This window comes from Hoplias malabaricus, chromosome 3 (genome assembly GCF_029633855.1).
Source record: "Hoplias malabaricus isolate fHopMal1 chromosome 3, fHopMal1.hap1, whole genome shotgun sequence".
In the NCBI taxonomy this organism is placed as follows: domain Eukaryota; kingdom Metazoa; phylum Chordata; class Actinopteri; order Characiformes; family Erythrinidae; genus Hoplias; species Hoplias malabaricus.
In genome coordinates, this window is record NC_089802.1 from 47,453,541 (window position 1) to 47,465,651 (window position 12,111).

The following is a 12,111-nucleotide window of genomic DNA, read 5'->3' on the forward strand; positions in this document are numbered from 1 at the left end:
GTAAACACTAACATTAATAGCTTTTTCACTCTTGTTCACTTGTCCCTGTGTAGGAAGCCTTTCAATAACGTCCAAAATGGAAAAACAAAATTTAAACAGGAAAAGAAACTTCAGCAAGTGCTTCACTGGAGCCGTTCAAACGTCTCTTGATAGCAGCAGGAACAGCCTCTTCTTATTACTCGCCAGATGAACAATGCTCTCATTCACTAGCCCTAACCTCTCAATGAAGTGGGGCATTTTTCTGCTGGGTTCCTAATAGGCAGAGACGTCTTTTCTTTATAAACTGCTTCTTATTTTATTATCTTTAGGTCTTAGAGACGTTATTACCCTTTGGAAATAACCCATAAATATAAGTTAAATATTTCAAATCGTGCAAACAAAGTCAGAAGCTCATCTGTCAGTGTTTGGTAAATGTTTGACCAAAGAAAGAAAAAAAACATGTTAATTCAAAGTTGACCCATTTCCCACTCACCGTCTCCTCGAGCGTTATTTGTGCTATCAGCTGGACCCGGGAGAAGGCGGATTGTTTAGCGTCTCGCGGAACTGAAGAGGTGCGCGGGCATCCTGTGGCACGAGGTCCATTACCAAGGCGGAGAAGACTGCGCACGGAACCAAATCATATCCCCCGCATAGTCAGGACCCCAGCGCAGGAAGGCTGTTGCGCTGTCCGCGCGCCGTGGTGCTGAATCGCTCCCCAAGCGCGAGCGCCGCTGCCCATCTCCCAGCACTTCACCTCCATTCACTCCATCCACCCCGTCCACTCACTCATCCCCAGCAGGATGTGTCCCCCAGTCCACGCCGCTGAGAGTGTGCTGATGTCGGGCAGAGGCACGGAGAGAGCGCCGCTGTGGCTGCGCTGCGCACTCGCGTCGAAATGGGGGCTGCGCTAGTCAGTCGATGGATGCAGTGCGTTCAACGCCCACATGCTCCGCGCGATCATTAACGCAACGCGGACGTGAAAGTACTCCGGCTTTAATGGGGGTCCTTCTGACAGACACGGGGCTATAACATAAACACAAGACTCGCGCCCAGCTTCTTCTGAAGCGCTGGAGTTTATAACTAAACAGTCCTGCTCTGATATCACACAGCGCAGGACTCCCATTCGGGTCTAAACCAGAGCTCGGGTCTACATCCAACTCACCAACACACGTGACCCTCTAATGAATGCCTAATATTTGCATACGCCAGTTTATCTTGCCAGATTCTGACCTGGTTAGTTCTGTGTCCCTAGAGAGCATGTGAGGGACTAGTCTGTATTCATCTGGACCAGTAACACATTCCACCCAAAACCAACATGACGTCTATCCAGTGGCTGTCGTCATGAGACACTCATGTCCTTCCCCCAGTGCCTTATTTCTAATTTTGTCCAGTTTACAAAGCCCCAACTCTGACTCAAAATTACATGACGTCACATACTATAAACTATTCCAGTTTTTGTTCAGTAGAGTACCGTCCACACCTTACAGTAACACACTGCTTTCTTCAGTCAGTGTATGATGGTGTCTGCAGTGAATTCTCGAAGCTCACACCACATCCTGTAAACATTCCCAGGATTCCCTCCAGAGGTAAAATAAGAAAAAACTAAGATCATTTTTTCCCCAATTCCACCACATGAAGACAACGCAGAATTTCACCAGAAGAAACTCCACACTTTAACTAAATGCTTTAGAAATAATAAAAGAGAGACAGTTACATGCAGTAGATCACTGACCCTGACGGTGTTAAATCAGGTGAGGTCAGTGAATCGATTGTTGCTGGTAGAAGCTTCAGCTGCAATATCTATAGAGTGAATTATGTCAGTGTTTGATGGTGTATTTGTAATATGAGGTGGAGTCAGTAATCTGCCAGTTTTTGCTATGGGTGGAGACAGTCAAGCTGAAGGCTGTTGTGGGTGGATTCATTAATCGATGGTTGTTGTCGTGGGTGGAGTCAGTGAACCCTTGGGTGGTATGGGTGGAGTCTGTGAATCAGTAGGTTGTTGTTGTGGGTGGTCAATGAACTGTTGGCTGTTGTGGGTGGAGTCAGTGAATCCGTAGGTTGCTGTGGGAAGAGTCAATGAATCAGTAGGTTCTTCTTGTTGGTGGTGTCAGTGAATCAGTACGTTGTTGTGGGTGGAGTCTGTGTATCAGTAGGTTGTTGTTGTGGGTAGAGTCCGTGAATCAGTAGGTTGTTATTGTGTGTGGAGCTATAGTTACAGTATCTATAGGGTGAAGCTTAAGTGGGATCAATGTTGCAGTGAACTAAGAATCTGACAGAATTCAGTCAGTGAATGAGTAGAAAATGTCGGACAGTACAACAGAACCAGTCCACTGGACCCAGTAATGGTTCCGACTCAGATAAACCCAGATGTCATCAAGTGAATTAGTTGTAATCCCTAGTCCTGTTTCCTTTTGATTTGACCCACTTGACCAATTCCCAAGTTTCTCTGACGTCACAGTTTACGGACCTTCCAGTAAACTGTATCTGTATCAGGTTTCTGAAAGCTCCCAGTGGCTTCATTAACGAATGAACGCGGGTGAACATCAACACAAACAGGCGACAGCACACACAGATCTGTTCCTCTCGTGCACGAGTCAGGTTTCATAAACTGCTCCACTGTTCTGCTGAAGTCTGCACGCGGGAGAGAGCAGCTCGGAGGTGTAGGCGTGTTCCACACTCACGAGCTGTGTTCTCCCGCGAGAGCTTCATCAGCGCTAGAACATGGCGCTGAGTGGCACCATGCTGACACCTAGCGGCAAGACCCCCGCACGCCCAGGGAGTCGGTTCTGCGCACAGGGTTCCACAGGGATCTTCTATTTACAGTTGCCATTCCAGCGGACTGTATTTTGATATCGTTAAAAAATTATGACGTCACTAGTTTGAAACTTCATATATCTCTCTATGAAAAAAAAATAAAATTACTAAAATTCAACATTTTTATTACTTACTAACTTAAATATATATACATAAATCAGCCATAGCTATTCAATGGCTTCTTTGCTTCTCCACTGCCCAAAGAGGAGCAACCAGTCTGTTGATCTGCATGCACTCTTTGCCCCCTTTCACCCTGTTCTTTAATGGTCAGGCCCCCCACAGAATCACCACAGAGCAATAATGATTTTTGATAGCTTATAATTCTCAGCGCTTCAGTGACACTGACATAGTGGCAATGTGTTTGTGTGTGTTATGCTAGTACAAGTGGATCAGACACAGCAGTGCTGCTGGAGCCCAAGACTAAATTGTTTAAAGTTAAATGGCACAAACCTGCTGGTGTTTGTGAGGCTATCCATTCATGCACGTTTTTGACAACTTTGTTGATGTAAGAATATGCTGGTGTTAAGCTGGCATATTTACAAGTCTCAGATTCACACTCTTAGCATTTCTGACCTTCTCTTGCTGTGCAGAGTAGCAGCTCTGGAGCTGCGCAATCCAATAGCTTTATGTAAATTCACAAATCCCTGCCAATTCTATTTCCCCACACCATTTCATACAACTCCGCACTATTACCTCCACACTGGAGCCTTACTGAGTTCACTGAGCCATCTTTAGGGTATGGAAGACTGTATGGAAGAAAATAGTTTTCCATTATTATATTTTGCTTTATTTTCACCCTTAAGTCAGAGTGTGATTTTTTGATATAGTAATTTACATATTTGACTGATTTCTGCATAAGAACCAGACTCTGCTTAAGATTCCAGAAGTAATAGCTTCACAATAGCTGAAGTGAATAGCTTAACTGATGTTTAAGCATGAGTAACTGAAAAATCTAATCACCTCTGTGATTTGTTTACACTTTTCCACTTTAGGATAATATTTGGTTAATTTCAAAAATGGTTTCTAATGCTCACTCATGTACGACTCAGATCTTACATCCCACCTTGGGTTATGAATGATCAAAAACACACCAAATCATACACCCACAAACAGCTAGCTTTATGTAAAGCTTTAGAATGCCTTGATACAACCAAATGCTGCAATGCTCTAAACATCTAAGGCTGGATGTCCAAGAGAGTCCTTTCAAAGCCAGAAATCCACTAGAGCATATCCACTAGAGTCCTTTTCCCCATCACGGAGTGTGACACGAGCCAAAGCAGGCAGCTGCTGAAAGATGTAACAGAATTTGCAGTTAGCATCAGAGTGGTCCACTGACATTAGTATTCTCCTCCAAGCGAGTTGAGCCCTCCAGTGACATTTGTGTTCTTTTCCAATCCTGCTCTGTACCAGTGACATATCAGAAGCACTTATTAGCAGCAACACTAAAACAAGTGCAGTGGAAGCATGTGCTAGCCTTCACCCCCTCATCATGGTAGCATTTTGTGATGAGGGAGCCATAGTTTGGGCGTGGAATCAGCCATGACTACATTATTAGGAGTGGCAGAGGAGTGGCATGGTGGAGCAGTATGTAGGTTTGTAGGGTTCTGGTTGGTAGGTGGGTTAGTACATAGGTGTAAATATGTGAGGGAATGTGTGAGTATGTGTCACCCTGCGAAGGACTGGTGCCCAGTGATCCCGGGTAGGCTTTGGACAACCTTGACCCTGAATTGGATAAGTAGATACAGACAATGAATGAATGAATAAATTAAGTGAAACTGGGACAAAGAGAGAAAAAAAAGCCTTACCAAAAAACCCAAAGATCTATTTCAAACTTTATGTTTTACAACACTTAAGGTTATGTGAATATACTTATCCCTTTTACTTCTCTTGTCAGCTGTGGAGCGATATGTTTATGTTTGTTTGAGTTTTCTTTTTCTTACCTTTTTATTATGGCAGTAAACCTTTTCAACTGTCACAGGATGGGTGTAGGATCAGTCTGTGTTGAAAATATACGACTTGGATTTCTGAAAGGATACAAGCAATAAACTACATGCCTACACCTGAGTACACAGACAAAAATGCTTAGACAGAGAACATTCCTTTATTCGTGTGTCAGGTGAATGTAGCTCTCAATGCTGATTAGCTGCAGTGAACTAGTGAACTCTAATGAACTAGTCATGCAAAATTAGTTAGGCTGAACCACATCTAATTATAAGAAATACGTTCCAACATCTAGTATAAAGCCTTCCCAGAAGAAGTTGTTACTGCAGCAAAAGGGGAACCAGTACTTATTGATCCCATCGATTTCAGAAGAAGCAGGTGTAGATAACCTTGAGGCCATATTGGCTACACAGTGTAAGAGTAAAGACCTTCACACTGGGCAACTGCATCTGATGCTCTGACACGTCAGTAATGCAAGATTTGTGTTAACTCTACAAACGCAAAGTAACATATTTAAAGTTAACACTTTCACATTGTACAGTCTAATCAAGAAATCTGATCAACAAATACTTCCCTCTCAGATTTCTCCGGCATCATGTTTCTGTCTTTTTAGAAGGTTAAACCTAACCTGCTCTTAATGCTGCTCAGTAAAGCAAGAGTAATAAAGAGATTCAAACAGCACTTATTTTTCCCTCACAGCTTCATAAACAAAGCTCAGAATATGCTTAATTAAAACGCACAAAGTAAATCATTTAGTAAGTCATTCAATTTGTACAAACTACAATCAGAACTGTACAGCTTTACACTGAGGTGGAATACCTTAAGGTATAGTATAGATGCAATAAGCCATAAATGTGACAGTTCCCTGTGGATTAACCCATAAATCCCTAAGATTATTGTTCAGTTATTAGTCTTAAGACTACTGAGAAAAATCCAGAGACCTCCCTATAATTTTTTTTTACATTTCCATTGGTGTCCATTAAATACAAGCTATTGGTTTTTCATTGCCAGGAAAAATGCAGGACCCCTATTTAAAAGAACATTACACAAACATAAAGCACAGCACCCAAGAGCATCCAGCACCAGACATAATAACAATCTGTCAGTATGTAATTTGTCCATTCTTTACCGTTGAGCACCATATTGCAACGGTTTACCCCATTCTTCCATAAAACCAAACAGTTACAGCTGTGTCCTCCAAAAAACAAAAACAGCTGTTCCCAAAGGAGCTCCTGATTTTATGTTCCTCTTCCCAGACCTGCTGTTCCAAAAACAAAAGTAAACATATAGGGAAAAGGGGGCTACGCAAGACCTGCTAGCCCACCAAAACACACCATGAAATGGGGCACTCCAGAGCAGCTGCACATGTACTTATGAACATAATGCCTTATTCTAATGGCTAGAGGGGTTTAAAGTCCTCCAGCATTGGTCTGCAAAGTAGAGGAACACATTCTCTGGAGTGACTAGAATTAGAATCACTTTATTGGCCAATGTGCTTGCACACAGAGGAATTTGTTCTCCACATTTAAGCCAATCCATGCAGTGAAACACACATTTACACACACACTAGTGAACACTAGGGAGCAGTGGATCATCCCTAGCCTCTGTGCCTAGGGAGCAGTTCTAGGAAGCAGTTGGGGGTTAGGTGCCTTGCTCAAGGGCACTTCAGTCATGACCTGCCGGCTCTGAGGAGAGAACCGGCAACCTTCCGGTTACAAGCCCAATTCCCTAACCACCAGGCAAGCTGTCTTTTTTTCCCTTTTAAATTAGTTCCAATACTCGGTTGGGACAAGTTGGAATGGCCCAGAATGAAATATCCAATCCAGTTGATCAGCAGTACCCCACCTCACTGATGATCTAATTGGTGAACATCACCAAATCCTCCCAGCCACGTTTCAACATCTAGTCTTATGCATTCACAAAAGAGTGCAAGCTGTAACAGCAGAAAAGGAGGGAAACCATCATGTCGTTGAGTTTACGCAAAATGCTGGACTGTGCAGGAGTCCACAAACTTTTGGTCATACAGAAAAGAGTAGGAGTGAAGACCAAAGCACTATCTCGTCAGACACTCTGACACATCGATATTTTGAGCTTTCAGAGACCACTACAAACACAGCGGAAGCCAGCGATTTCCAGGAGCCTTTAGAAGCAGAAGACTTGAGTCATGACAGAGTTTAATGCAGTAAGATCATGTTTTCTTCCAGAGGAAATGTTATAAACAGCACCCATGAACATTCATCTAACAATATGCAAAGCACGTAACGTTTTATTCATTCCGCTGTGACATGATTATACTAAAACCTGCTTCAAGGTTCTGTGTAATCAGCTGAGTAAATGGGCTGAAGGGGCCGCATATTTCCAGGAGAATATGCAACATGGCATTTCTTTACCGCTCTGTCTGGCGACAGCCATGAGAAACAGACTTCAGAGCTATTTTTGTGCTCTGTGGCGTGACTCTGTACGAATGCTATGTCCCCAACCCTCTGCAAAATTAAGGAGAGGTTTGTTTTTTCTACATTATCAGGAGAAAAGAGAGCATGCTGAAGACGTTACAGATCACAGTGCTGTGGGGTTAAAATGGACCTGAGATGAAAGGTTACCCTAACGCTTCACTTTAAATTGAACACAGCGAGAGAACAATCTAGCTCCACTCAAATCTACAGATGCCATTATCAGCATTATTATATTCATTGCCACAAATTCTACTTGTTCAATCAGTACTATAATTATATCAGTACACCGGAGCATAACGACAGACATAAGTGGTCATACTGTTCATTTCTCTCAGTAGTTTGATCACAGAAGCATGGGTCACCTTGTGAGTCCCGGTTCCTGCAAAGGTTTCTTCTGCCAGCTTCGAGGGCGTTTTTCCTTCCCACTGTCAAGTTTGGCTTTTTCAACTTGGGCTTTCTGATTAGCAGGCTTTTGATTATTTGTTGTAATTACAAATTCTGTAAAGCTGCTTTGCAACAAATTCAGTTATAAAAAGCACTATACACACAACATTTGAGTTGATTTGAGATGTTAGTGTTAGTCCTGGGGCGGCACGGTGGTGCAGCAGGTAGTGTCGCAGTCACACAGCTCCAGGGACCTGGAGGATGTGAGTTCAATTTGTGGGTTCACCTGCTCTGGGTGACTGTCCCCATGTCCTGTGACTGTTCTCCCCATGTCCGTGGGTTTCCTAACACGGTCAAAAAAAACACACATTGGTAGGTGGATTGGCGACTCAAAAGTGTCCATAGATAAGAGTGTGAGTGTGTGCCACCCTGTGAAAGACTGGCGCCAACTCCAGGGTGTGCTCCCGCCTTGTCCCCAGTGATTCCGGGTTGGCTCCGGACCCACCGCGACCCTGAACTGGATAAGCGGTTTTGACCATGAATGACTACATTGATGAGTGTTAGTCCTTCAGTTAGAAGACAACCCAAAGTTAAAGGTCCAAAGGCATGCGACACTGTCAGGAAGCTGTTACAGACAAAATCTAACAGACAGAAAAACTGTTCTAGAAAGATTGGTGAGTCTTAATGCTGGATCACGAGAGGCAAACAAGTTCTAAAACTAAACTTTGGAGGTGTGAACCTACATCCACACATTTCTTTGAAAAAGGCATCAAGCCTCTTGAAAGCTGTGATAAAAGCAAACGTGGACACACATTTAGTTGCTGAGACTTTTCATTTTACATATGTGTTTTCTGCTTTCAGAAGAACCTCTTTAATCAACTCTGGTATGTTACTACCAAACATCCTTGAATTTACCCTCCATATTCTAATGCATTTTTTACAATGCTGCATCTCTGCCATCCCAGCAACAACCTGCACTGAATAAGTGATGGGTTGTGGAAATGTCTAAAGCAAGATTAAATTTGCAAATCGGCTGCTAAAAAATGTCACTGGAGAGAGGGAGAGAATGGGGAGAAAGAGAGAGAGGCAGAGAGAGAGAGACAGAGAGACAGAGAGAGAGAGAGAGAGAGAGAGAGAGAGAGAATAGGGCTTCCCTAAAATCAGGTCACCAACAGGAAATGAGATTTCCATACAAAGATGGCACTAATATTAGCACAAACAGCCTGTGAAGGTTCAGTGTGTTGCATCACACAGGCTCTCCCAGTCCAGGTGCTTCAGGCTAATGGTGCAGTTCCATTACTTACTCATCTTACATAAAGACATAAAGGGCCCTCTTGTGGACATTTCTCAGAAGCCAGCAGAGATAACCAGAAAATATACACACACAACCCAGTGCTTTTCTGGTGCTCTTCAGTAGGAAAAGATTTTTGGGGCCTTGAGCGAGGTGAAGGTTACAGTTCTGCAATTTAGCTGAGTCCCATCCAAAGCACCTTAAATTTTTAATGTAAAAACAGAGAGCAAATGCATCAGGAGCCTTACCCAAGGACATTTATTGTTTGTGTATTGATGTTGCCCAGCTGGGGAATTGAACCCCAGTCTGCAGCAGTGCTCCTTTATGCTCTCCCAACCTCCACACCAACTGTTATGCCATTAATGTAATTAAAATCTACACTGACTGTGACTGCAGAAATTTACAGTGTTTTCTAAAATCCTAATTAATTTCAGAAAGGCTGTAAAACACTACATTAAATCCAGACCTTATAATGTGCAAAGTGGTGATGACTGATATACAGCAGGACAGGACGGTTCTCAATGGACCTCTAGTGAAATTAAGTGTAGAACACTAACAGGGTTTCAATCTGTCCTGGGGAAAAGGTGCAGGAAAAAAATCTCTATAAAACAAATAGAATTTAATGAGTCTTGGTGCATGCCATCAGTTACTTTCTGCTATAACTGCCACACCAAATTACTTCCACTTCAGAAAGCACTGCTCTCTTTATGATATTTTGTATGAGGATACAACCAAATTGAGTAGAACCTTGTTCACATTAAATGATGAGAAACTGAATCTGAACTAAAGGACAAATGCTTCTATGTAAGGCTGTGCACGATGATGATATATATCACGTGACAATAGAAAAAAAGATTATTTAATATATAGTTTATTATTATGCTCTATTGTTAGAAAAAGGATACTAGTGGAGACAATGCTGTGGAGTTCATTACTATGACATAGCAACAAGCTACTTATGGAGGAACTATAATTTGGCGGAAGAATTTACCAAATTTATAAACATTTCACGCCACTTTCACAGCATTGTTTATTTATTTCATACGTTATTTATTACCTGAGCTGTTGTACAAAAGCAATAGAACACTCGAGGTTGTGTATTATCATGAAATAACAACACGGCTGAGATGGCTACAGCACTCACCTTCGATTTGTGCTTGCGCTGCATCATAGTCTTGTGATTTCATGATAACACACTCCCTCTCATGTTCTATTGCTTAAAGATGTTTTACTGCAGTCTTTTTGTTGTTTGGATGACACGTTAAGACGGCACAGAAAAACATGGACATAGTTTTACTGTTAAAAAGCAATTAGATGTTTGACTATGATATTTTGGACTATACTTTGGGGCTATATATGACAATTCTATGTACATAATATATGTTACTGTGATATGTTGAAGTAAGAATTTGTACAGTTTCTAAATACAAGTATACAAAAATATATGTGAGAAAATATCTTGAATTGTTTGACTTTGTATAATTCAATGTGTAGAAATCGTTTTTTTGTTTTTTGTTTTTTTTTTCCATGTGGTCATTTATTAAATAAAATTGACTGAATTTACATAAAATGTGTTATGATATTTATCATTATTGGGATATGAATGGGCCTATTTCAGGATATAAAATGTTGGTCATGTTGCACAGCCCTACTTCTGTGTTTATATTCAGGATAGAGAGACCATATTATAATTTCAGTCTCTCCTGTAGACACTATGTGGAACAAATATGAATACATCGGTGATGAAATTTCAGGCAGATTACCTAGGTTCTGTTTCACTCTGACCAACATATTGTGGTTGCTTGAGTGCATCTGTGTTTCTCAGACAAAACAAGCTGTTAACACTTTTGAAACATTTTGGTTTCTTAATCACTGTGTGTACCCCAGCGTGGCTTCAAAGGCAAAGAACTGTCTGAAAAATAACACAAACTCATAGCAGAATTACATAAAGCTGATACAAGAGCAGTGGTAAACTTATAAAGATCATCTTAGGAGACACACTACTAGTAATCAAAGGTGCAGCAGTTACCCTCAAAAGACGACAAAATACAATGTTTTCTTTAATCTAATAAGTGCTGGATAAATATACACAGCATAATCTTTAGATGGATGAAACAAAGGTGAACTTGTCTGAATCAGAGGACATGAGTATATTTGATGTGGACATGGTTAAGATTATCATAGTTTTTTAAATGTTCATCCTGAATTGCAGTTTTTCATAAAACTGAGTGAAAAGACAATTCCATATCGAAAGACACTAGAAAGTTTCCTACATATTATTGATCTTAAACACGTCTTTTTAAAGCAATGAGTCAAAACTAACTGCCTGCCAAATGTTTCACCCAACTGGAATGGTAATAACCACTCCAAATAAAATGTTAGAATCTCTCTCAACATATTAGTCTTCACTGGTATCTTCTTTTGTTTGAACATTTCTAAATGAATGAACTAAATGATATGCTCTAAAATGCTTTACACTTTAATGCTCTTTGCTTTAATTTTCATTAAAATGAATCCAACGTTCACTAAGTTTATGAGTTAAACAGTAGTATCTAATGAATTAGGTGAAATCTCAGTGCTACATTAACACATATACACAAATAACTAAATATAGAAATATGAAAACATATTTGATTTATTGCACATAAACAATCTGCTGAATGAAATTTGCATTGAAGTAAATACAGGTGTTGCCTGCTGGTGCAATACCAGTCACTTCATAAACAAATCTGCTATCACTTTGGGTTATAACATCTTTTTTTAAGCCTTTTTTAAGTAACTGTCATTTGTGTAAAAGTCTTATTCTCTGCCCACACCTTCACTTGGACTTACACCCCTCTGTAACCCCTTACCCTCATCAAATCCAACATAAAAAACCCTAAACAAATCCCTAAACACACCCCTTATCAGACTGCTCATCAGACACTTCCTCACACATCACTGCTCACTCAGTCACTTCCTTTTCCTTAAAGTAAATAGATGGTCACGTTTCCATTGTTTAGTCAAAAACAGTTTGTTCCAGAGGACAGGGATAAATTCACTGCATTGCTGATTGATCTCAGAGACACTGGGCATTTACACACTGACCATTAGGATGCAAGCTGCACTTTTACCTCTGAGACCACAGGAGGCAGCATTGAGTTCCTCCATAACAATACCAATCTCATCAATCACATCCATCCATCCATGCATCCTCTGTCAATCCATTCATTTACTCAGCCATCCATCCATTTACTCATCCATCCAGCT

General features: G+C 41.1%; 1 protein-coding gene across 2 annotated transcripts in view; it reads right to left on the reverse strand.

Moving 5' to 3' along the window:
* The window catches only part of grm4 (glutamate receptor, metabotropic 4), a 217,397-nt gene extending 216,659 nt beyond the window's left edge, over nt 1-738 (reverse strand). For both annotated transcript variants that reach the window (XM_066663943.1, XM_066663942.1), the window contains exon 1: nt 473-738. The gene's annotated coding sequence lies outside the window, so the exon portion shown is untranslated. The remainder of the gene's footprint in view (nt 1-472) is intronic.
* Nucleotides 739-12,111: the final 11,373 nt, after the last annotated feature.